The 27,774-nt window shown below is 34.4% G+C and overlaps 4 long non-coding RNA genes across 8 annotated transcripts in view; all 4 read left to right on the top strand.

The window, feature by feature from the left end:
• LOC307098466 overlaps nt 1-700 on the top strand; it is a 29,231-nt gene extending 28,531 nt beyond the window's left edge. The window contains exon 5 of the long non-coding RNA XR_013813438.1: nt 645-700. This is a non-coding gene — a long non-coding RNA (uncharacterized lncRNA). The remainder of the gene's footprint in view (nt 1-644) is intronic.
• A 2,085-nt stretch (nt 701-2,785) lies between these two features.
• LOC307098868 lies at nt 2,786-11,890 on the top strand. The gene is made up of 7 exons (XR_013813477.1): nt 2,786-2,891; nt 4,914-4,970; nt 6,097-6,151; nt 9,192-9,276; nt 9,947-10,027; nt 10,598-10,677; nt 11,500-11,890. It is a non-coding gene; the product is annotated as an uncharacterized lncRNA (long non-coding RNA).
• Nucleotides 11,891-12,062: 172 nt separating this feature from the next.
• LOC307098869 lies at nt 12,063-18,406 on the top strand. The gene is made up of 6 exons (XR_013813478.1): nt 12,063-12,835; nt 13,716-13,798; nt 14,517-15,527; nt 16,420-16,488; nt 16,938-16,981; nt 18,315-18,406. It is a non-coding gene; the product is annotated as an uncharacterized lncRNA (long non-coding RNA).
• A 1,130-nt stretch (nt 18,407-19,536) lies between these two features.
• Nucleotides 19,537-24,452, top strand: LOC307098845. Of its 5 annotated transcripts, none has more exons than XR_013813470.1 (6): nt 19,537-19,613; nt 20,210-20,281; nt 21,201-21,274; nt 21,913-22,007; nt 22,934-23,017; nt 23,134-24,452. It is a non-coding gene; the product is annotated as an uncharacterized lncRNA (long non-coding RNA). The 5 variants fall into 5 exon arrangements; XR_013813471.1 differs by having other exon boundaries at nt 22,934-23,342; nt 23,719-24,452; XR_013813472.1 differs by having other exon boundaries at nt 22,934-23,342; nt 23,709-24,452.
• The last annotated feature ends 3,322 nt before the right edge of the window (nt 24,453-27,774 follow it).

Here is a 27,774-nt window from a genome sequence, read left to right as displayed (position 1 = left end):
AGTCTCTGACTCTGAGGTCCGTCATAGAAAAAGAACTAGTCAATATTCCCTGTAGAAATTAGCTAAGAGTAGGAGTTAGGAAAATTCAATAAACTTGAGTTTGGGCTTTTGTGATTCATGGGTATAGGTTGTATTCTTTCCGGTAGAATCAATACATGAATAAGCACAGAAATGTATATATGAAAGACGAAGAGGCTTATTCATGGGACAATTGGGACATTGCAATAAAATAACTTAATATAATTCTGAAGGAAAATGAACAGGTTTAGTCTATAATCCTATTTCACATGGAACATATTAGCATCTGTAGTTAGACAGTTTTTGAGTTTTAGTCATTTGCTGGGTATTTTTTTCTAATATTAAAGAAAGGGAAAGTGTTTGAGTCAATCAGTAGTCCATTAAATAACCACCTAATTAATAAATGTTCATATAGTTGGAGATTTGTAAACATTACACATCTTAATCTTGGGCTAAGTGGTGGATGTAATAGTGTTTGGTATATTATTTAAAGCTAAGACTTTAATACTGGATTGATTTTAAAAAATTGCATTTTTGAGCCAAAGTTTATTGTTACCCAGTTCTGCCTGACTACCAACCTTTAAAAAGAATCTAAATCTAGTCTAAACCTGCTGTTTCCTCTCCAGAGTGAACAGAGGACAGCTGAATTGTCTTCGCGAGCACGGTGCATAAAGTAACATAATTGAGTCCCTTAGTTTACATTCTCTGTTTGGAGTGTTTGTTCATGGGCGTTATGTGAAGAAATTTAAAGTAATCATTCTGTACTACATACATGAAATAAATAAAACACTCCAAGTGTGGGCCAATGATGGGAATGGATTATAATCCAAATGTTATGTTTAATCTAAATCAGTGCAACTGAGGCAATTTTAAAAGAGGATAGAAGTTATTGGATTCATTCTCAGTGCAGTTTAATATAGCCAGGGTTGATTCACATATTCTCATGTGCGTAGAGCTGGCGGGTAACTCTTCGGGGGCCGTGACTTGCAGAAGGTGGTTTCATTATTTTTAATGGAAACATCTTTGACATATGGACACATTAAATGAAAGAGGGCCACCCAGGAAGAAGGCTGAATATAAACGCAGGGATGCTGTCCCATCCCCATGTGCAGCGTGAGTGCCATTACACAGAGATGGAGTTTATTAGTTCTTTGTGACAAGAGCCTGAAATTCAAGGATCTTGTTTTGGAATTTTGTAAATTATATTATTATTTGTGAACCCAGAAAGTAATCATCATTTTTTTCAAAATTCCCAGCATGGACCAGTGATGATTGTCATGGGGTTTCTGAAGCAAGAATTTTGATTAAACCCTAAGACTGAGGTCCACTGCTCTGACACACCTCATTATCTTCTAATGAGCCTACAGAACCTTTTTCTTGGGCTTTGTGGTTTGGGGTGTGAATGCATTATTATAATAAAATTAACACACACATAAAGAAATAGGTCAGTGAAGGAAAAGTAAGAGAGATATGCGTACACTACCTTTATCACATTGAATGAAACATGGAAAATTATTAAAAGGCAATTTTGAAATTCTCAGTTCTAATGAATTAGTAGTCAAGGCTCTTATCACCTTAGTAAGGAGCATATGGTCATCGGTTAAGAGGCAATGTTTTGGTTCTGTGTTGAGGCAGATTGCCAATTGGTCATTTTATTAAGGAAAGGGAAATACATTTATATAAATCCTTGATTGAATAAACTATGGAATTGAGGGGGAGAGCATGGAGCAATGATGAGACTGTTTTATACAAACACAGTAATGATTAATGCAACGTTTTAATGCAATTTTGTGTAAGCAAACCTTCGTTAAAGGGACCAGTGTGCTATCCTTTTGGCTAAGGACATAAGGACATATGTAAATATTATTGAGGTACTTACCCAGTGTGGGTGGTCTCACATACGTTGAAGTATAATTATAAGTGCACAAATGTATACATTTATATTTCAATCAGCCAACAATACATCAATGGAAAGCATGCAATTGGGTGTAAACATCATGCTTCATCATGTTTTATACAACTGATACCCATAGGAAGACAAAGGTTCTAGGACTTTCCAATGGTGCATTAAACATTGGCAAATAACAATGTTCCAGTTCCATTTAGATGGTTGTTTATACTTTTTGGAATTCTTTTAGGAAAATGAAGAGATGGTCTTCTTACCCCACAGTAATTAAGTAAAGCAAGTGACTGAATACATATATTAAGTAGGGTTAAACTTGGACCATTGGTGAGATTGTGCCATGCATTGAATCTGCCATATATCCCATTCTGCACGAAGTTCAACATAAAAGATGATCTTGGCTGTTACCTATGCGGGCAGCAAGTACAGAGAGATATTCTTAATAATGATAGTTTGTTTCTTTTTAATGTTAGTAACACTGGTGCTCATTATATTACTTAAAATATAAAATTGCACATGTTGCCCAGCCAGTGTTCCTCAGTGGTCGAGCATTGATCTATGAAACAGGAGGTCACGGTTCCATTCTTGGTCAGGGCACATGCCTCGATTGCAGGCTCGATCCTGTGTGGGGCATGCAGGAGGCAGTCGATCAATGATTCTCTCTCATCATTGATATATCTATCTCTCCCCCTTCTTTCCTTTCTCTGAAATCAATAAGATATATAAAAAAAGAAATAAAATTGCACATGTTAATAAATATAAGGTAGTGGATGCTCTCTCTTTCCAAATGTTAGAATAGGATTTAAGTCTTTGTTTAATTGATTATTGATCCTTTAAAATAGCTCAAGGTAGACTGATTCTTTTAAAAATTTGTTGTTTACTCCTCAGAATGAACGCTATCAGATTATATTATTATCTCATGGTGATGATCTTGCTTTTTCCCTCTTTGGAGTAAAGAGAAGAGATCAATGTAAGTAATAATCAGAGTTCATAGTCATTCATTTAATGTTCTGAAGGAATAAATGGCAACATACACCAATAGTTCAAAGGTGGTCACACATTGACCAATGATGAAAATGGGTTATGATTTCAGAATTACGATGAATCCATTTCAGCAATACTGAATTCATTAGGAAACAAATCTTCATTGATATTGTTCTAGACTATGAACCCGTTGTACCGTCTTGAAAACATGGATGTTAAATGAATGAGGCAGGCATGGACCAATGACTAAGGGAATTGATGTAATAGAAGGAAGTGGACAGATGGATAGTTGAAATGCTGACGTGCATTTGCACAAACTGGGCCACTCCTCTAGCTCTGGGGGAACTGAGGGCTCAGAGACACATTCATATCCCCAAGGAACTTGGCTTTGTTTTCCTCATTCATGGACATTGATTGCATTATTATTCACAAACTGATGAATAAGTCAAGGACAATATATTAAATGGAAGCACAGAGTACCAACTCTGGATCAATGATGAATGTTGCTTGGGGCATTCTGAACAAATATTCTGATTACCCGGCTGCTCCTGAGGTCCACTCCGTCAATGGGAAATGTGCTTACAGAGGAAACTGGGAAAATTCAATGATGTGTTCTTGATGATTGATTGTTCATGAATATGAATTATATTATTATAAGTAAATCAACACATGAATACAGTATAAAGAGGAGGGTTGCACCTTACCCAATGAACCAAGGATCATTGATAATACATTTTTGAAACTTTGTGTTCAAATAAAATAGAGTTGAGGCATACAGGCAGATAGATGAGAACATCAATGTTGTTTTTCTGAGTTGGTGAGTTTCTGCTTGTAGGTTTTATTTTAAAAAGGGACAAAAACTTACATAATTGCATAATAATACTTTATATAATAAGCTCAGTAGCAATATAACAAATCATGATAAACACATTAGTATAAAATTATTTTAATATATAATAATCTAATATCAATAATAACAATAGTATGCAAATGAATGGATAGTTATTGAAATGTGAAAAAAGGTTTAAATATGATCACGGAGAAATGTGATTACTAATTCCCTTGTGTTCACTGATTTTTTTTATTTAAAAAGAAAAATGTAAATGCATTTTGTATAGAAAAAGCCCATGGATAAATTTAGCTTCACTCACTTTCCTTGCCCATTGTCCTTAGGTGCTATAATAAGCGAGTGAAAGAATAATTTCATATCTCAGTCCCTTACTTAGAAAAGCATAAAGCGTGGGGCAGGGAGGTAATATGTGGTTATACGCAGATGCGTGATTCATCTTGCTCTAACCTTATGAAGTCACTTAAATCACAAAGACCCAAGCCCCTCTAAATGCATCTTTCTATTAGCATTTTAATTCAAATTGATTTAAAAAGAACTTCCAATGTCTCATTGACCCTGGCCACATTTTAGCCACATGTGGCCGGCGGCTGCCATATTGGGCAGTGCCAATAAGCAACGTGTCATCACTGTGGCAGGTTCCATCAGTGCCGACGGTGCTGAGAGAACGTTGCGTGTAGCCTGTGGAGCTTTGGGTAGCAAATGGCTCTACCCTTTTGTGTTTTCCTTAGGCAACGAGAGCAGATAGTTAAATTAACCTTAGAGTTATTAAATTAACGAATAAATAAGTTAATCAATAAATATGTGAAAGAAAGCACAGCATGTCCCAGTGGATAGATTTAACGTTACTTAGTGTTTCAAGAAACAATCTCATTTTGTAACATTTCCCCCCAATAAAAAGTGGTGTCCTTTTTGCTATTAGGTAGGGGTATATAGACAGATATGAATATAGTAATAATAGCTATAATTCTTATGTTTGATGGTAGATCAATAGATGAAAAGTACATGGCTATTGGATTGATGAAAATGTGACACAAACCAATGTTTATGAATAATCTAGTAAGGATTAACGAACTGCTATTTAAAAGTCTCAATTTACTCCTTTTATTCTTTTTAAAAATCTGCATTCCCTCGTGAATGAACACTCCACATTGGATTCAGTCCTTGTCCATTGGTGAAGACCTTAGCTGTTACCTCTGTCTGTGGGAAAAGGGCAATGTAAGTAACACAGTGTCTGTTCCTGGCTGGTCATGTGTGGTCACTGAGGTGGTTTAGTGGAACAAAGATATATAAACAAAGTCCAAGAATACAAAGTATAGACCCAAAATGGGATGTGTTTGGTACCTAAAAGTATTAACCCTCTTTTCAGAGAAAAGAAGGGGGTTTGCAGTTTGTAGAGGGGAAATAGTTATTGGGGAACTTACATGCATATATGCATAGCCCATGGACACAGACAATAGTGTGGCCTCCGCTTGGGAGGGGCGGAGACAAGGGGGGTCAATGGGGAAAAAACAACAACAAAAAAACAAAACAAAAAAAGTGGGCGTCTGTAATACTTTCAACAATAAAGATAAATTTTAAAATAATTAACTCATTACAGTACACCTGAGATTCATTTCTTCAAATGATGGAAGGCATTTAATTAGTTTTGAGAATTGTTTGCTATTCCCTATTATTTCTGCACCACCGTTGATTTAAGTATCTCCATATTGGTAGAAATCCAGGCTAACTGTTTAGAGGAAGCTCTTAGAAGGTGGAACATATTGTCTGTGTCCTACATGTGGGGTTCCATTGTGGGTTTTGAGTGTCTATGACTTCATGCTTTAAATTGGCCAAGTGAAATGGACACTGCCCAAACCATGGGCCATTTTTAGCGGAGATACTGTATGAAGCAAGGTTTACACCGAGGTTTAGTCTAAAAGTTTTGTGAGAAGTCAGTCTAGAGACAGACCATAGTTGTATCAAGGACCTTGTTCTTGGAAGTTTGTGATTCATGGGAAAATGGAAGTATAAATGAATTAAGAAAAAGAGGGCCAGGCCTGGACCAGTGATGAATTTGGAGGGTGTCTGAAACAAAAATATTGATTAAAGCCATCTGTAACTCTGAAGTCCATTATCACAAAGTAGTCTCCGCTCTTCCTTATGGAAATGAGCTTATAGCAGAAATTGAGGCTATTCAGGCACCTTGATCACTTGATGGATATAGACTGAATTTTTCAATGATAAAAATGAGACTTGAATCGACTTTATGACTAACCTAGTACCACAAAAGTAATGTCATTTAAATCAGTGTAAATATGGACTGCTCATGGCCTTGAACATTGGCATATATTTGACTCCACAGACTGAAGACCATGGTTGGTGTCATCAGTCTGCTGATGAAGATCTTCGTTGTTAGGGTAAGAAACCTGAAGACTGAAGTAAATAATGGTCAGAGATCTTGTAAATGTCCCTAATATGAATGTGTTATGACACAAAGATTATGGGTTAAACCAATTCAGTACAATTGTGGTTAAAAACAAGATGGAAGACATTTTCTTTTCAAAGCTGATTAATAATCCGTCTTATTTTTGCACTGCATTTGATTTAAACATTTATCCAGCCATAAAATCTAGGGCTGCACTGTCCCATTTGGTTGCCCCTAACCATATGTGACCATTTAAATGTAAAAGAATTAAAGTTGGATGTTAAATGCAGTTCCTCAGTTGCACTAGCCACATTTGAAGTCCTTAGTTACCTGTGGCTAATGGCGATGGTATTGGAGAGCCCAGTCATAGCACATTCATGTTGTCATGCACAATTCTCCTGGATGGCTCCTCACTGAGGGAGGAGTGCATCCGGAGATGGAAGGTAGGTGGGATAGGACAGGTGTGAAGCAAGGATGTTAATTGTTCCCTCAGTGATGGCCACTGCAGAAAGAGATCTAGTCTATGGAGAAAAAATTGAGTTCATGGCAAATGAGCCTAGAAACACATCTTGGTCATAGTCCAGGATGTTCTTGGCTTTTATAAAAAAACAATGAATATTGACTTTATTACTATTAGTGGATCAATGAATGGATCAATAAACAAAAGTATAAATGTAGAACAAGATTGTTTACCCTGGGTCAATGATGAGTGTGTCTGGATCATTCTGAAATCAAGCATTTTCATTAAACCCTGTACTCTGAGGTCCATTACCAGAACATTCCTCTTTGTGATCTGAATGGCACAGGAGATTATGCTAGGAGTTATGGATATGAAGGAGTTGTTGGGTTTCTGAGTATTGTATTTTCACTAAATCAATGAATGAATAATTTAAGAAACATATAAGTGAATAAAGAGGAAATGGGTTATTCCTGATTCAAATATGAGAATATGGAGTGAAATATATATATAATATAAAATCATTGTTAATACATTTCTGAAGCACTGTTGCAGTAAAATAAATACATTTATTAGAGCTGACTCTTTTGGGTAAAGAGCATTTATGTAAATGGATGTAAGAGCCCATGTTATTTTTCTGGGCCGAGTTATTGGTTTTTTGTTTTATAGAAAAGGGCACAACATTAGCTTAAACTAATTATTGATTAAATCACTACATAATTGAGAGGACTTAGACACAGACTATGTTGAATGTGTCACATGACCAGTTAGGATTAATTCAATGATCTTCACTATTTTTTTAATTTAAAAAGAACAGAAAAGATTATTTGGTCTTTTCTTTTTGTGTCCAATGAATATATGGACAGGCATTAATATTACCCTGTTTCTGTGGAGTCACAAATAGTAATGATATTATTATTATGTGGAAAAGAATAAGTTAACTTTTCAATCAATTATTTGAAAGAGGGCACAGCATGGACCAATAAGGAGCCCATGTGATGCAGCCTGGAGAGTGATGAATACAGTTCTATGCAATTGCTTTTCAGGTAAAGAAAACAGTCCTGGGCTCTTACACTTTTGCAATTTTGAATATATTTATTACAGGCTGTTGTTGTTCCTGTGATTAAGCCCCTATCCCAGTGGTCGGCAAACTCATTAGTCAACTGAGCTAGGGCATAGGGACTTAACTCTTATTGAAAGGAAATAAATAATTACATATACAAATAAAATGAATGAAGGTTATGTGTGGGCCAATTTAGCACATCTTTGGTCAACTAAGGAGAAAAAAGCAAGACCATTTATTCATTTTAAGAGTTAATTATTCAATTAATTTATGTAAAATGTATTATTCAGTTTTAATTCTGAGCCACAGTTCATTTAAACCTCCCTTTACAGAGACACAATTTAGTCAGCTTCAATTGTAAAATAGGGTTAAAGTTTACATTAATTTTTATAGCAAGCATTGGAGTCAATTAATGAAATATATATAAGTATGAAGTAATTCTGTAGAGAAATACTGGAAATATTCAAGGATCTAGTTTCAAGTTTTTATGGTCTGTAGGCATTTATTTTATTACTATTAGTGGATGAATTAATTAGTAAAAACATGTAGACACAATTGAAGATAATGAGGGCCAATCTGGACCAATGGTGATGACTGGTAGAGTATGAGTCATGGATGATGAATACTATGTGCCTGTTATTCTGAGGTTTCACACAGTATATAATCTAATCTGTACCTTCTGTTGAAATATTCCAGTGGACAGATGTTAGGAATATTCAAGGATTTTGTTCTTAGTTTTGTGTTCATGGAATTTGAGTTTATTAATATAAATGGAAAGAATTAATATAAATATATGAATAAAGAGGGTGAAACATTGTCCAACTATGTAAATATATGGTGAGGCCAGAAATGCTGTTACTATATATTAAAGACACTGAAGTTCATTAAGAAATAAATGTCTTAAAGGCATTACTTCTTTATCTAAGGCAGTGGTTCTCAACCTTTCTAATGCCGCGACCCTTTAATACAGTTCCTCATGTTGTGGTGACCCCCAACCATAAAATTATTTTCGTTGCTACTTCATAACTGTAATTTTGCTACTGTTATGAATCGTAACGTAAATATCTGTGTTTCCGATGGTCTTAGGCTCTACAGCAGTGGTTCTCAACCTGTGGGATGCGACCCACATTTTGAAAACTGTTACCAGGGTCGCCTAAGACCATCGGAAAACACAGATATTTACATTACGATTCATAACAGTAGCAAAATTACAGTTATGAAGTAGCAACGAAAATAATTTTATGGTTGGGGGTCACCACAACATGAGGAACTGTATTAAAGGGTCGCGGCATTAGAAAGGTTGAGAACCACTGATCTAAGGAATGATACCTACACTATAAATAACAGTCCACGCTCTCATTTGTTCTGTGCCTTCTTCAACATTATCTTCTCAAGAAAAAATATCATAATTTAATACAGACTTAAATGTCTAATAAAATGATAGGAGGATTTCAGGATTAATGAAGAGAATATTTTCATATTTTAATCAATTGTTCTGCTTTTTACTCTCAGAATGATCGTTCCCTGCAGATTTAATCATCTTTCATGGTCAGAAGCTCTCTAGTTGCCTCCATGTGTTAGGAGCATGGAGACTCATGTGAGTATAGTCAAAGACTTTGTCTTGATTTGGGAAGTTCTTAAAGGATATTTCCTGTATTGTTAAAAGAATTCAAGAAGGCCAACCATGGCCCAATGATACATATGACATTCTCATGATGTCATAGTAACATACGCCAGATGAACATTGTGCTGTAAAGATGTAATCAAGCTGACAAATGATCATATGGCTATTAAAGAAACTTAAAAATTTTTTTAAATTTCTGTGATTTATCTATTTATTAGTGAAATAATTAATTAACAAAGAAAATTAGAAATTAATGGAGAAGAAGAGGGCCAATTTTGGACCAATGATGACGACTGGTGGGGTATGAGTCATGGATGATGAATACTGTATGTCGGGACTCTGAGGTCCAACTCAATAAGAAATCTAGTCTATTTCCTCTGTTGGAAATGACCATAGTGACAGATGTTAATAACATGCAAAGTATGTTCTTCACTTTTTGTGTTCATGGATAATGATTCCATGAGCATAGATTAGTGAAAGAACTAAAAAAACACATACAAGTAAATTAATATAAATGTGTGAAGCATTGTAAGTTATGAAAGTGAGTAAATATTTAAGTTGCTGAGTAAATTAAATGCAGAAAGCAAAGTTAGTGCAGATAAAGTCTCAACTTTTCATCTCCCTCTGTGCTTGCACTTCTCAGAATGGATGCACTGGACCTGAACTACAGATTCTCCCATGGTCTCAAGATGTCTGCTTGTGTGTTTGCTGCATAGAAACAAATGTGAGTTTTGTGATGAACGTAGACTCTGTATTTGAAAAGTGTGAATTATAACCAAAGAAAGCCAACCATGGCCCATTATTAAATATGGAATTGATATGTAACATTATAGTGATTGATCCCTATATAAAACTTTGAGGATGATTAATGAAAGATATATTGATGTCATCAATGATTCTATAGACAGATATAGGACTAGTCAAGGCTCATACTCTAGGTTTTGGTGTGCTTCATATTTTTTAAATTTTATTTTGATCAGCTAAATTGATGAATTAATTAATAAACATAAATGAGAGTGGATAAAAAAGGCTAACCGTGGACCAATGATGACTACTGGTGGCGTATGAGTCATTGATGATGAATACTCTGGAACTCTGAGGTCCAACATACCTTTAGCTGAGGATGTTATAGATGATATAAATAATGGTCAATATTGGGGTTAGTGGAAAGTTTAATAAATATTACCCCAAAATAATATACAACTTAATCACCAAATAATGTAATGTAAATGCAAAGACCAATAGAGAAAATATCTCAATTGTGTTATCCTCTCTTCTGCTTTCTATTCTTTAGATGGACACACCCAAGCTGAATTAAGCATTGTGCCTTGCTCAGTGATCTTCCTATTTGCCTGTAGGAGCACGAAGACCAACGTGAGTAATTCTCAATGTTCTCATTTTGCTTTGGGTATTTGGTTAGGGTGTTCTCTGAGTATATATTTTCAAATATTCAATATAAGAAAAAATACCAACTATGTTCCAATGATTAAGTTGCAAATATATGAAATATTATGTTGACTAATCTATTTTTTAAATTATGAAGACGATGAATAAAATTAGCCAATGATTCTTAAAAAATGATAAAGATTCTAAGGCTCTTGTTCTTGAGCTTCTGTGATTCATTGATATGTATTTAATTATTATTGATAAATTAATGTATAAACATGCAGATGAGAATGAAGAAAAAAGGCCCCAAACTGGACCAATGATGATGACTGATGGCATATGAAGCAAGTACTATGATTGCTATGTGTCTGGAAGTCTGAGGTCTAAAACCAAAGAAAATCTAATCTATTTCCTCTTTGGCAAATGATCCTATTGTTCTTGTAATTTTGGATTAATGAATTTCTAGTATATTACTATTAATATCAATGAATCAATGATAAAAACCAATAAACAAATATATCACTAAGGAAACAAGGCTTCACTAAGTTGGTCTTATCAACTATGAATATATATGGTGAGGCAAGAAATATTATTAATATAAACTGAAAAATCTGATAAGAAATAAATGGACAAAGGACATTATTTTTCTAAAGAGTCATATCATTATATTTATATTTATGTTTCTATATGTGTATAAATTATGAAATATAATAAATGCCTTTATGACTGAGTAGATGAAATAAGTGGGAAAAGGGTCAATTTAGAGCAGGCCTTAATGTATTCACCATCTGCTTTATCTGTATTCCTCAGAAGGACGTACTTGAGCAGATGGAAGCATCATCCGTGGTCACGTGATCTATGGTTGCCTGTTTGTGTAGTGAGTAGAGACCAATGTGAGTAATACATTGGAACAGTTCATGTCTTTGAGGTTTTTTTCTCTCAAATATTCATGTCATCAAGAATGCGAAATATAGTCCAAGATGCCAACTATCGTGAATTATAAATATGGGATTGGTCTGAAGATTATCTTAATTAATCATATATGAAACATTGATGATAATTAAAGAGATATATCAATATGACAAATGGTCCTATATGTGGAATATTTATTACTCTTATTCTTGTTTTGTATGAATCATATAGTTTTAAAATTTAATATTAGTAAATCAATGAATTAATGAATGAGCTTATGCAGATAAGAATGATGAAAAAGATGAGCATTTATTGAAAAAACTGAAGTTCATTAAGTTGTCATCTTAGACTGCATTATTTGTTTAAACATATCTATTGAGTTATTAAAAATATTAAACATTATAAAAATTAACTATGGCCAAATGATAAGAAACATTATATTATTAATCACTAATGTACAGCATTGAGGTTGATTAATGAAAAATAATTAGTCTGTGTGGGAAATGATTCTATAGACAAATGTGAGAGATATTCAACAATCTTGTCCTTGGATATTGTGAGTCATGTGTTCACTTAATTATTATTAATGAATTAATGATTTATTTGATACAGATGTAGAAATGAATGGATTTTTATTATTTTATTATAAGTGGATCAATTTCAGACTCAATGTACAAATTTTAAAAATCAGAGATGAATAACATACACTCTTTAAAATTTTTTTTAAAATTCATTTCAGAGAGGAAGGGAGAGAAAGAGAAACATCAATGATGAGAGAGAAAAATTAATTGGCTGCCTCCTGTACCCCCCGCACTGGGGACCAAGCCCACAACCTGAGCATGTGCCCTGATCAGGAATCAGACCTCGGCCTCCTGATTCAGAGGTCGACGCTCAACCACTGACCCACACCAGTCGCGCATCATACACTCTTAATCTGTGGTGAAGGAATAAAAAATATTCCAGTTTATTTAAACTACTGTATTCCTTTACCAAAAGTAAATGGTTCCAGTACCTTCCATCTTCGATAAAGTTCTTATTCTGGTCACTAAAAGTATGATATGAAGTATTAGCCCACATCACTGTATTCTACGATTGACTAAATGTAAGGTGCGATAATGTTTCCATCTTGTTGTTGTCTGTCTCCTTTGCTTTGCACTTCTCCGAATGAAAACCCCTGAAGAGGATTCAGCATCTGTCGTGTTCAGAAGCTCCATGGAGGGGCATGAAGGCCAGTGTGAGTAATAACCAAAGTTTTTGTCTTGGTCAGGGAAGTTTGTTTAGGATATCAGTGTAATAATTTAAAAAGTGGAAAAAAACCAACCATGGTCCAATGATTAAACTGGACATGTACGAAACATTATGTTGATTATTTTACCTTTGGAATAATTGGGATGATTAATGAAAAGAGGTATAATCAATAAGCCAGCCATTGGTCCTAAAGGAGTGTGACAACCATCTTGAGGCTCTTGTCCTTGCATTTTTGTGACTCACAGATATGTGTTTAATTATTAGTAGTAGATTGAACAATTAACAACTGTAGGTGCGAATGAGGAAGAAGAGGCCCAAGCCTGGACCAATGATGATCCCTGATGGCATATGAAGGAGGTACTATGATTGCTATGTGTCTGGAAGTCTGAGGTCCAAAAGCCAAACAAAATCTAGTCTGTTTCCTCTCTCATTAGGAACATGCAAGGAAATGGTTGTTGTCATGTTGGATTCATGGATTTCTAGTATATTACTATTAGTATCAATGTATCAATGATAGAACCAATAAACAAATATGTCACTAAATAAAGCAAGGATGAAGCCTTATCAAGAAATACAGTTAACATAAACTGAAAAACTGATGTTAAGAAAGAAATGGACCAAGTCCCTTACCTCTTTTCTAAGGATTATATAAACACTGACACTGAGAATTAATATACAGTTTTATTGGCCTGTGTCAGTCTTGAGATGAGAATGTTAATTTTTAATATGTATATTTATATTTTATATGTATATATGTTCTGAAGAAGTAAATACCTAAATAACTGATAAAATGAAATGAGAAAGAAAACGACTAATGGAGAAAAGGTTTCAATTTTTAATTATCTGCTCTGTCTTGTACTCCTCAGAATCAACATGCTCAAGCTGATTTAAGTGTTTTCCATGGTAACAAGATCTATGGTTTCCTCTGTGTAAAGCATTGAGATGAAATGTGAGTAAAGGTTACAGTTCTTGTGTTTGTTTAAGAATTTTTTAAAAGGGTATTCATTGTATTGCTAAAAGTGTGGAATGTAAGCCCCACACCAACCATAGGAAATGATAAATATGAGATATTATGAAGCATTATATTTACTAATGCATATTTGTAATATTGATGACAAGTAATGAGAGAGAACAATGAGAATGAAGACCAACAGGCCACAGTATGGACCAATGATGACAGTTGCTGGAGTAAGAGTCACGGAGATGATGAATACGATGTGTCTGAAACTCTGAGGTCCAATAAAGAGAGGGACATAGTCTAGTGCCTTTGTTTGAAGTGATCCTATAGACAGATATTAGGGAATGAAAAAGGACCATTTTCTTGGTTCGTTTTCATGAGTTTTAATAAATGGTTCAAAAGGAACCAATGTACAAGAATAAATAAGATGAAGAGGGTGAGACAATAAACATTTCTAATGCATATTGAAAATACTGTCATTCATTAAGAAATGTAAATGGTTCTATTATCTCCCCTCTTTGGCTAAGAATGATACAGACAGTAAATAATAGTCAAAGTTTTTAATTCTTTGTGTCAAGGTTGATATTATTTGGTTTGTTCATGAGTACATATTATATTCTGGAGTGACTGGCTAAATGGGAGGTGATTGTGTGCCTCAGTAGACTGTCTCTCAATTTCGTTATCATCTTCTCTGCTTTGTGTTCCTCAGCACGAACACACTGTAGCTGACCGAGCCCTTGGCCATCATCAGGAGCTCCGCTGGTCGGCCCTCTGTAGAGGTACATGTAAGTCATAGCCTAATTCTTCTCTTGGTTTAGATTGTTTGTTTAGAGTATTCACTGTAATGCTATAAAATAGTATTAAATATGTTCAAAGGAGGCTAGTCATACTCGCATAATAAATATGGAATTGACATGAAACTTGATGTCAATTAATGGTTATTTGCATCAATGAAGCTGATTAGTAACATAGGCATATGCATTGAGGCAAATACTTCTATAGATAAAGATTAGAGATATTAAGAATCTTGTCTTTGCGTATTTATTATTCACAGATATTTTTATTATTATTAGTGAATTGATAAATTGATCGGTAAACAGGTATAGATGAGAATGAAGAAAAGAATTCCAGCCTGTCACAATGATGACGACTGGTGGCATATGAGTCAAACATATACAGTAAAAACGAATGTGTTTGGAACTCTGAGGTCTAACACAAAGAAACCTAGTCCCTTCTTTGTGTTAGAAGTGATTGTATAGACAGATGTCAGGAATTTACAAAGCTCTTGTTCTTCGTTTTGTGTTCATAAATTTTACAAAATATTATTATAAAAGAATAAGTGACAAAATAAATACGGATGAAGAGGGTGAAGTATTGTTCATTGTTAAAATGTATAGAAGAAAATAATACTAATGTATATTGCAATCAATATTAAATGGATCAAGTGTATTGCATCTTTGACTAAGAATGAGATATATAATGATAAGTAATAGTTACTGCTCTGAGTCAATTACAATTCTGATGTTTAATTTATTAAGAGAAGAACAAATAAATCTGATCATTAATCAACGAATAATGAAATGTAGAAGTCAGGGAGCAACGGAGATGAGGTCTCATCTTTCTGTGTTATTTTGTGCTCTGTACTCCTGAGAGTGGATGCTATGGAGCTGACTCCAGCATCTTCCCTGGTCACGAGCTCTCTGATTGCCTCTATTTGTAAGTAAGTTCTTGTCTCAGTTCCAGCATTTTTTTAATGGGTATTCCCTGTAACATTAAAAAGTGTGAAATATAATCAAAGAAAGCCAAATCTAGCCCAGTGACAAATGTGGGATTTCTTTTATTCATTGATATAACATTGATTATATCGATGAATATGTATATATATATGAAGAATATACATTCTTCAATGAGAAAGATTTATGTGAGAATGATTTGATACAAAGAATAGGGATATTAAGGCTTTTCTTGAGTTTTTATGAATAATAGGATCTTAAGATTATTTTGATAAATGAATAAATTACTCTGTACACATTATAGAAAATATTAGAGAAAAGGAGGGACAATGACATCGTGGATCAACGATGACTCCTGGTGGTGTGTGAGTTAATACGCTGAACACGTGTCTGGGTTCCAGCACAAATGCATACTAGTCCATTGCCCTGTATGAAGGGATCCCCTAGACAATTCATAAGTCTATGAGGATTTTTTTTATTTACATTCATGTATTATCTTTCTATTTACATCTGGTTCAATGAAATAATCAATAAAACATATAATTAAGATAAAGATCATTAGAATTGCCCAAATACAAAGATACGCAGTTAGATAAGAAATACAACGCATATATATAGAAAAAACTCCTGCACATTAGGAAATAATGGCCCACAGATTACCTCTTTGGCTAAAGATTTTATAGTCAGCGTTTCATAGTAACAGACAATGTTCATATTCTGTGTCCGTGGCAAGGTCGCTATTATTTGGTCACTTGTGAGAATTTAGACATTTTTACATATTGCTAGTTTTCTTAAATGACTAATAAAAAGTTAAATGCAAGGATCAGTAGATAAGAGGTCTCAACCTTTCTTAACCACCTACTGTGCTCTTCACTCCAGAATGGACCTGCCCTAACGGATTTCAGGATTCTTCTGTGGTGATGGTCTTGACCATGAGTCTCTGTGTCTGTGAGTAATATTCACGTTCTTGTCTCAGTTTGGGTGGCTTAAGGGTATTCACTCTATTACTAAGAAGTGTGAAATATAATCAGTGCATGCCAACCAAAATGCAATTAATGTGAAGCACTATGTTTATTAATTTATATACAAAACATTGAGGTTATTTAATAAAAGGGATGAGTTGCTGAGGGAAATAATTCTATAGACAGATGGTAGAGATTAGTCTATGCCAATCAAGGATTAATAATAAAGAGGTTACACTGAAGAAAGTACATTGACTAATCCATATATTCAACACAGATTCATCAGCAAAACAGACCTAGACTATTTGCTCTTTAGAAAGTGATTTTGTATCATATGGTTAGGGATATTAAAGCTACTTTTAAAAACTAATTTGTTATATATTTATTATTAGTGATTTAATCATTTCTCTTTTCATAAAATGACACTGAATAAAGAACAAGAAGGTGAATACGGGGTCAATACTGTGGCCTGGCGGCAGGTGAGTCAAGGGCGAATACTGCTTACCTTGAACTCCGAGGTACAATGAAAAACAGATTTGATTTCTTATTAAAAGTTAATGCAATAATAACTACACAAATGTATGAACAAGTAAAGGATAAATAGAGTCAAATGTGAAAGATGGCATAATGAAACAAACATCATCCCCAATCCATTTTCAAAGAACTGAAGTCCATTAACAATATGGAGAGGCTTTTATATTAGCATAAGGGGCATATGTATTTGTCAATGTTCATGTTCTGTGCTGTAACTATGTAGCAGGTGTTTTTTAAAAACATAATAAGTAGTAAAATGATTATATAATTTAATCAACTACATTAAAGATGGCCGAGCATGAACCGGTGACAAAAATATGTCCGATGACAGTTAAGACCAATCCATTTGGCTTCACTGTGCTCCATGGGTAATCATTCCACAATGTAAATCAAATCATCATGCTGTGCACGTTAAAGATTTCCAACTTTATTTGTCAATTTTTCTGCAATGAATTTGCAAAAAGTATATTGTTCCCCAATACTTATGCCAGTGAGCACCTGAGTTAGTTACAGTCAGTTAGTGTTACCATCTTGAGTTTGTACACAGACATACTGATTTTCTTATCAGTAATTAACAAACAGGTTAATAATTTAATAATATAAAGGGGACAGAGCACCTGACCAGTGATGAGTATATGTTGAAGCATCATCCTTCATCAGTCCTACTCATGCTATGTCCCCCTTATGAAAAAAAAAATTTGCTCTTATCAGTTGGATTGAAGGGAATTAATTAGACAGAGATATACAATACCATTTCTGTTTTGGGTTTCTGGGCAGTTAAATAGTTTTGATTTTGTTTAAAAATTAATAGTTTCTAAGGTTTTCCATGAATTAAATGAAAGGAAGATAAAGCTATTAATAAATAGCTATGTACTTAAATAAAATATGGATCTTTGATAAAGATATGCTATGTAGCACATTTTATGAAGTCGTTTCAGTACAATTTATTTTATTATTATTTTTTATTGTCTAAAGTTTTACATATATCTCCTTTTCCCCCCGATTGACCCCTCCTCACCCCCACCACCCCAGTTTCTGTGTCCATTGGTTATGCTAATATTCAGTACAATTTTTTTTAAAGTTTGAGACTTTTACATTCACTTTCAAAGCTACTTATTATTCCCTGTTAGGTGTGTACCTCCACTTTTAACCATTCCTCTGGGGAAAGATCTAAGGTATTAATTCAGTGATGCAATTCATAGGAAGACGTAAGATACTGACAGTGTTTGGATGCCCAGTGGATAGGGGGATCATGGCTGTTCTTCCTTATATCTTTAGAGAACAAGGATCTGTGATGCGAATGGAATGAATCCTGAACATGTCTCGTGATGAATTCATTTCTGCATTATTGATGTTCATTTCAAAAAGGGTATGGTATATTACACTTGTGGGAATAAGTCTTGAGCTAGATTTTACTAATTTTCAAGAATCTAATTATGAGGTTTCAGTGGAACTTGGGGATTTATTGCATTATTCTTAGGGAATAAATGAAAGAATCAGTAAGTAGATTGGATAAATGTTAGTTAGATAAATAGATAGAAAGTCTGGCCAGTGTAGCTCAATGGTTGAGTGTTGACCTATGAACTAGGAGGTCATGGTTTGATTCCTGGTTAGGGCACATGCCTGGGTTTTGGGCTCAATCCCCAGTAGAGGGCATACAGGTGGCAGCTGATCAATGATTCTCTCTTCCTTTCCCTTCCTCTCTGAAATCAATAAAAATATTTTAAAAAATAGATAGAAAAAGGAAAGCTGGTTTAATTAAGAAAAAAATGTCGTGAGACAGAAATTACTTTCATATAATTCTGAAATACTGCAGTGTATTAAGAAACCAATAGTTCAAGGGTGTTGGTTAGCTCTTTGGGTTAAAGTAATGTAGAGCAATGTTCCTCAAACTTGAGTTTCAGAATCACCTGGAGGCTGGTTAAAATACAGACAGTGGTACTCACTGTCAGCATTTCTGATTTGGTAGGATTGGTATGGGGTCCAAGAATCTGCATTTCTAATATATTCCCAAGTTCTACTGATGCTGCCTGGTAGAGAATAACATTTTTATATATTCAGATATAGGTAATAACAGTTAATTCTCTTCCTCTGGATCAAGGTGAGTCCTAGGTTGATTATTATATTAAGAAAAACAAGGTAACACATATATTAATAAATATGTAAACGTCTAAGTAAATGAAAGAGGAAACGCATAGTTCAGTGGAAAAAATGTCTCATTCTTTTAACATTGTCTTAATACTCCACAAAATGGGTGGACCAGACATGATTTAAGCATTCTGAAAAAACCAAGAGCTCTAGGTGACCTCTAGTTTAGGAATCTATATTTGCAATGAGCCAATGGCTGCATACATGAATATAATCAAACAAGGACAGGCTGGTACTAATAATGAGGAGGCAAAGTATAGGATTAACTTGATTTAGTAATGTTTAGGATGATTTTAAAAATAGTGAAAGACCATGACACTAATTTTTATAGCTCTTTATATTTCTATTTTTAGGTCTTCGCTAAACTGCCTTCATGGATGAAGATGCACTGCATTTTCATTATGAGGAAGGAGCACATAAGAGGTACAGGTACTGGTCAATGTTTTAGCTCTGATGCCTGGATCATTCTATATATAAAAAGGGTGTGCAAATGAATGAAAAAGGCCAACCATGGGTCATTGATGAGAGTGGAGTGCATCTGAGCTCTTCTGAGGTCCACTACAAAAAGGAACTGAAGTGTTTATATCCGTGGGAATGAGCCTATGGGTTGAGCTCAGTCATTTTTAAGGATTATAACTCAGCCTTTGGTGCTTCATGGATTTTAATTTTATAAGTGAATAAATGAAAGAATAAATATCAGTATAAAAAGGGTAAGGTATATCACAATGTGAGAATATGTTGTCAGACAAGAATTATTATTAATATAACTTGGAACCACTGGTGTTCATTAAGCAATACATAGACCAAGGTGTTACATTTTGGGGTAAGAATTATAAAGATGGAGATGTATAGTAATCTATATTCTTGCTTTGAGTCAATAGTAAGTTTAAGTGGTTCCTGTACTTTAGAGAAAAATAAATAATCACTCTCCACATACCTAAATGACTAAGAAAATGAAATGAGAAAAGTACGTATTTATGGCAAGAATGTCTCAATATTTTATTATCTGTATTGCTTATACTCAGAGTGAATGCACCTAGCTGATTTGATACTTCTGCCATGGCCAAGAATTCTTTGTGGGGACCATGGAGACCAATGTGAGTAATAGCCACATCTCTTCTGGTATGGGTGATTAGTTTAAGAACACTAACTGTATTGTTCAGAAAATGTGTTAAGTATAATGAAAGAAGTTAACCATGGCCCACTATGGGGTTCATGTGGAACATATGTTCCTTAATGGGTTTGTGCAACACTAACATTGATTAATGATAGTTTGGAGGGAAATTATTCTGTAGACAAATGTTAGGGAGACTTAAGAGCATTGTTCTTGAATTATTGTGATCATGTAAATTTATTTTGTTATTATGAGTCAATTGAAAAGTTAATAAATCAAGAAACATGAATGAGGGAAAAGAGGGCAAATCTTGGACCAATGATGGACAACTGGTAGGGTGTGTCATGGGCAATGAACAGGATGTGTCTGCAATTCTCAGCGACAATAGGAAGTGCCTGAAACTCTAAGATACAGCACAATACATAATTAGTCTCATTCCTCTTTGGAAATGATGCTATAGACAGATGTCAGAAATGCACATAGGTCATGTTCTTATTTTGGATTTGTAGATTTAGATTTTTTATTATTAATGAATCATTAATAAGCTCATCAAATAAAAATAATACTTAGATAAAGGAGAAAGTGAGGCATTGTCCAATTATGAACATACATTGTGAAATAAGACATATTACATAAAAATAAAAAACATTTATGCCCATTTAGATATAAATTTATCAAAGGTTTTACTTCTTTGGCAAAGGATTATGTAGATGAGGATAATTAAGTCAATTTTATTCTTTTGGATCAGTTTCAAGCTTGAGGTTGGTCCCTTTGTTAATAGTCCAAAATACATAATGAAGAATTAACATATACCTACCCAACTTAGTAATGAAATGTGGGAAGGAAGTAGCCATTTGGATGAATTGTTTTTTTTATTGACTGCTCTGTTCTGCGCTCCTCAGAACGGACCCACTCAAGATGGCGTCAGTGTCTTCCCTGGCCTCCAGCCCTCTGTTCGCCTCTGATGGACACCAATGTGAGTGATTGTCATAGTTCTTGTGTTGGTTTGGGTGATTTGCTTAATTCACTGTATGATGAGTGTGAATTAATGAATTAATAAACAACTTGGAAATGAACAAAGGGAATGTGTGCTCGTCCTGGACCAGTGATGAGAATCAGTGGCATTTGAGGTGAGGATGATAAATTATAATGTGTCTGAAACTCTGAGGTCCAGCACAGAGCAACCCAGGGCCTTCTCTTCGTGTGAAAGGGTCCCATAGACAGAACTTAGGAATAGGCAAGGATGGTTGTGGTCTTCGGGTTTATTTTATTCTATTATTATAATTGGATAAATGTAATAATCAATAAACAAATATATAAGTAAAGATGAATGAAGTAATGTCCAATCATAAAAATACATTGTGAGGCAAAGAGTACTACTAATAAATTTGGAAAAAGTGAAGTCCAAAGGGAAGTAATTGGCGCATGACTGTTAAGTCTTTGGCTGAGGATGACATAGACAATAGTAAGTGCTAGTCAGTGTTCATTTTCTAGGTGAGGGGCAAGTTCTAAGTTGTTCATTTCCTTAATATAAATGGAAATAAATGTACTCTAGATTAATGAGTGACGAAATCACTAAATTTTTTATCTTTGGTTCTGTTCTATATTCCTCAGAAAGAACACATTTGGGCTGATTGCAGCGTCTTCTGTGGTCGTAGCTCCGTGGTTGCAACGGTGTGTTAAGAGCATGGAGAGTAACGTGAGTAATGGTCAGTGTTCTTGTATTGGATTGGTTGTTTAAAAAAAATTATTTTGTATTATTGAAAGTATTAAATATAACCAAAGAAGCCCAATCATGTCAATATCAAATGTTATTTATATAAAACAATATGATGATTAATTTACATATGAAACACTGAGTTCAGTTAATGAAAGAGTTTGGTTTCAGTGGAAATGATTCAATATATGGATGGTGGAAGGGGACGATGGGGACAAAATGGGAGACATTTGTAATACTCTCAACAATAAAAATAAATAAAAAATAGATGGCTGTTAGGGATATTCCAGGATATTATTTGTGATTTTCTTATTCATTTATATCTATTTTTATATTAGTGAATTTAACCAATAAAAAACATAGATGACAGTAGATAAAAAGAACAAATTCAATGATGATGACTCCTGGCATATAATTCACATGCAACGAATACCACTGGAACTCTGAGGTCCAACAAAAAATGAATCTATTTCATGTGGCTGAAATACCAGGACATACAGGGTCCAATTTTGGCTTTCACTCATTTATATTCTATAAATATAATTGAATCAGTGACTATACCAATAAATGTTTTACAAATGAACGATAGGGTAAAACATTTTCCAATTATAAAAATATGTCGTCTGATAAGAAATACTATTTGTATATATTGTGAACACTAAAGATGAATGAAAATAAACAGTATAAGGATGCTGTTTATTTTTGCTAAATTTAATATAGATAGTAATGAGCAACAACCAATGTTCCTAGTCTGTCAGTGGCCATATTGATATTGTTTAGTCACTTAAGAGAAAGTAAAGTAGACACCATCACAAATCACCAATGATGTACATGGCTGACTAAATAATGGTGGAATTGGGGCTAATGGCGATAATGTCTTGATTGCCTCTTTGGTCCCATGTGCATTGTGCTCCATAGGATGGAAGCACGCCATCTGATGTCAACATCTTCCCTGGGCAGGAGCTCTGTGACTGCATCTGTATGAGGAGCATGGAGACCACTGTGAGTAATAGCCAATGTTCTTTTTGCTTTAACCGTGTTCTGTTTTTTTAAGATTTTCACTGTATAATTAAAAAGTGTTACTATCTATATAATAAAAGCCTAAGTGACTTTTACAGCAGAGCCACCAGAACGACCGGTCGCTATGATGCGCACTGACCACCAGGGGGCAGACACTCAACGCCGGAGCTGCCCCCTGGTGGTCAGTGAGCTCCCACAGGAGGACCACAGCTCAGCCAGAAGCCAGGCTCAAGGCTGGTGATTGCAGTGACTGTGGTAGGAGCCTCTCTCACCTCCGTGGCAGCGCTAAGGATCAGCGAGCTGAGCGGTAAGGAGCAGCGAGCAGGCGGGTGGTAAGGAACGAGGAGGTCCCAGACTGTAGAGGGATGTCCACCTGCTCCCTGCAAGGGGTCCCGGACATCCCCTGAGGGGTTCTGGATTGCAAGAGGACACAGGCTGGGTTGAGGGACTCCCCCTTTCCCTCCGGTTCACAAATTATGTGCACCGGGCCTCTAGCAATCAAAGAAGATTAGACATATGTCACTGTTAAATATCATATTAATGTGAAACATTGTGTTGATTAATCCATATATGAAACTCTGAGCTGAGTTAATGATAGGAATCTGGTCTTAGTGGAAGTGATCTTAAAATGAATGTTAGAGATACTTAAGAATCTCTCTCTTGTGTTTTTGAGATTTATGTAGATGACAATACAGAATGAAGGCCACCCCTGGACCAACAATGATCACTGGTGCATTGTGGGGCATATGAGCTGAATAGGTATCTGGAAGTCTGACATCCAACACAAATGGAGTCCGGCACGTTTTCCTTTTATGACAGGAACCTGTGGACAGATGTCAGGAATATAAAAGGATCTCGTTCTTGGTCTTTGAGTTCATGAATTTTAAAAATATTATTATTAAAGATTTAATGGCAGCATAAATAGACAAATGTATAAATGAATAAAGATGAGGAGCATGAAGCTTTGTTCATGAATAAAATATGTAATAATGAAAATGAATATCAGTATAAGTGGGAAAGGTTAAGAAAGGGCCAAGGGTATTATGTATTTGACAAAGGATGGCATACACACTGACAGGTAATAATTATTGCCCTCAGTCAGGTATTAGTTTGAAGTTCATTTTATTAAGAGCAAAATAAATAAATATTACCATTAATTAATAAACCTCAAATGACTGTAAATAAATAGTGGAAAATATGGTACAATAGAGAAAATGTCTTGATCTTTTTTTGGGGGGGGGTAAATATGTAGTTGAATTTTAAAAATATATTCTGATTATTTATGACATATCTGGGTAATGTATTGTTTTTACATTTTTGTGATGACCAATATATTTGTATGTACTATTTATGTATTTCTAAGTTGACTTTTGTGCTTTTTCTTTATTGTTTTTTTTCTGTTTGTCACTCTCCCTTCTTGATTTATGTTTGATTAGTTATGTTTGTCTCCTAATTTAACTATTTTATCTACTAATTTGATATACATTCATTCTAATTATATTTCTATAGGCAGTATCTTTACATCTTAATTACATTAAGTTATAAAAGTAATATCGTTTATTCTTTTGTCTGCTTGTACTTTTCAGAATGAATGCACCAAGCTTATTTCAGCATCTGCTCTGATGGCAGAAAATGAGACCAAGGTACAGGTGAAGATTTTACCTTGGTTTGGATTTTTTTTTTAAAAGTATTCATAGTATTAATATAAAGTAATAAATAGAATAAAAAACTTAAGTATGAATCCAGTACAAATATGTTATGAAATATGTTGATTCACTGATAATGTGCAACATTTAAGTCAATTAATGTAAAGATATAATCTATGTAGTACAGAAGCTAGGTTTAATCAAGGGTGTTTTTTTTGTGATTTTATGAACTATGTATTTATTTCATTATCAATGAATTAGTGCTTTAATAATCACAAATAGAGAATCCATTGAAGAAAAAGAGACCCCAAAATGGACCAATGATGATGACTGGTTACATAGAGTCATATATGGTGAGTGCGAGGTGTCTGTAACTCTTGTGAACAAAAAGATAGATACAGAGACAGTAAAGCATCAAACAGACTGTCAAATTACAAGGGGAAGGTTAGGGAGAGATGGAGGAGATAAGAGATCAATCAAAGGACTTGTATGCATGCATATAAGCATAACCAATGGATGCAAAACTCTGGGGGATGGGGGCATATATGGGAGTGGGGTGTGGGGAGGGCAATGGTAAGATATGTACACATATAATACCTTAATAAAAAAAAATAAAAATAAAAATAAAAAAAAAAAAAAAAAAAAAAAAAAAAAAAAAAAAAAAAAGAAACAGAATCTGGTTTATCTTCTCTTGTTCATGATCCCATGGGTTGATGTTAGGAATATACAAAGATTATATTCTTATTTTGAGTTCATAGATTTAGATTTATTGTTATTAATGAATCAATACTCAAACCATTAAGAATGTAATAAACAACTAAAGAGAAAAGAGTGAGACATTGTCCAGCTAGGAACACATGTCATGAGGCAATAAAATTAAAATCATACTGATGAAGCCATAAGTGGAAGTAGCATTTGTCTTCTTGCCTAAGAACCATATAGACAGTGATGAGTAAGACTCAATATTACTTTGCTCTTGATCAGTCTCAAGTTTAAAATTATCTTTTGTTCAGAGAAAACATACTACAATATGAAAAATTACTCAATGTCTAAATGAATAAATAAAATGCAGAAAACAAGGATCAGTGGAGATAAAGTTTTAATTTTTTATCTTCTGCTCTGCTCTGTACTCCATAGAGTGGACACACTCGAGCTGATTGAAGGATTCTTCCATGGTCGTGAGCTAGGTTGATGCTCAAACACTGAGTCACACCAGCCGGGAAAGGGTCGGTATATTTATATATTGCCTAATGATGATCACAATTAAGTTTAGTTTAATATCAGTTTCCATATGTAGTTACCAAATATTTTTTTTTTGGTGAAGAAAACTTTTTAAAAAATTTCTTTATTGATTAAGGTATTACATATGTGTCCTTATCCTCCCATTGTCCCCCCACCCTCCCACTCATGCCCTCACCCCCCTGTTGTCTGTGTCCATTGGTTAGGCTTATATGCCGGTGAAGAAAACTTTTAAAATTTATTCTCTTACCAACTTTCTTTGTTAAGATAAAAATTTACATTAAAAATATAAATACCTTAATACTGAGGAAATAAAACTCAGAAAGCAAGACTGGGCCTCGGTTTTCCTGTACCATCTTCCCTTCTCTATCCTCTTCAGAACGCAAACACTCTAGATGACGCATGCACCTTTCTCGGTCACAGACCCTCTGGTTCCCACTTTGTAGTAGGAGCTTGAGGATTAATGTGAGTTAGGATTGAAGTTCTTTTCTTGGATTCAGTGTGGTTGTTGTTACTTTAAGGTTATTCCCCGTATTATTAAGAAGTGTGAAGTATCAGTAAAGAAGGGAACTGTATCTGTTAAATATGGACTATAAGAAAAATTATATCCAGTAATGCATCATGGGAACAGGTGATAAAAAAAGACATATATTGCTGTGAGAGTAAATGTATATTAAGTTTAAAGATATGAGGGCTCATCTTGTTTTTTGTGAATAATAGTCTTTCAGAATTATTATTGAACTAATGATTTAATCAATATACAAATAGAATATAATGAGGAAATGAGAGAGAATTGTGGATTTATGATGGCTACTAGTGGCCTAGGAGTTACATGGGGCGAATACATGTCTGGAACTCTGAGTTCCAATGTAAACTTACTCTAGTAAGTTCCAATGTAAACTTACTCTAGTCCATTCAATACTGCCTATAGAAATATAATTAGAATGAATGTATATCAAATTAGACAGATGGCAGGAAGACCCTAAGATCTTGTTTCTGGTCTTAGTGTTCATGTATTCTCATCTGATATTATAATTGGATAAATTATAGAATCTATAAATAAACATAAATAAAAACAGATCAATGAAGTATTGTCCAATTATAAAAAATAGGTGAGTAGGCAAGAAATAGTATTAATATATTATGCAAATCATGAAGTTCTATTAGAAACCAATGACACATTACTGTTTCCTGTATAGTTAAAGGATAAATCATAGAAAATGCTCATAGTCTGGGTTAGTGGTCCAATTAAAATTGGTTTTCTTAGGAGAAAAAATGTATACACCAAATCAATGATTGCCCAAATGACTGACCATGTGAGAGGTGAAAAGCAAATAGCAATGGACAGAAGGTCTCAACCGTTTCTATCATCTGCCCTGTTTCATACTCCTCAGGACAAGCACACCGAACCTGCTGTAAGCTTCTTCCTGGACCGTGAGCCATAGAAGTGCATCTCTGCTTTAGGAGCCTGGAGACCAATGTGAGTTATAATGCAAGTTCTTATTTTGGTTTGGGTGGTCTGTGTTAATAAAAGTATGACATACTCAAAGATGGCCCGATTGCATCCTCGTGGCCAATAGGGGATTAATAGGTAGCATTATATTGACTAATTCATATATAAAAATGTTAATAAATATGACAGATACAATGATGTGATGATGTTTTAGGTACAGTTAGGGCTATCAAGACCCTTTTGAGTTCTTGTGAATAATAGAGTCTTAATTTTTTATTTAGGGAATTAATGAATTAATAAACTATATAGAAATGAATAAAGAGAAAGCGTCCTTTTTTTGGATCAATGATGCTAACTGCCAGAGTATGAGTCGCGGATGATGAATAATATGTCTTCAACTC

This window comes from Cnephaeus nilssonii (assembly GCF_951640355.1).
Source record: "Cnephaeus nilssonii genome assembly, chromosome: 4".
Taxonomy (NCBI): Eukaryota; Metazoa; Chordata; class Mammalia; order Chiroptera; family Vespertilionidae; genus Cnephaeus; species Cnephaeus nilssonii.
This window is presented reverse-complemented; position numbering and strand designations above follow the sequence as displayed.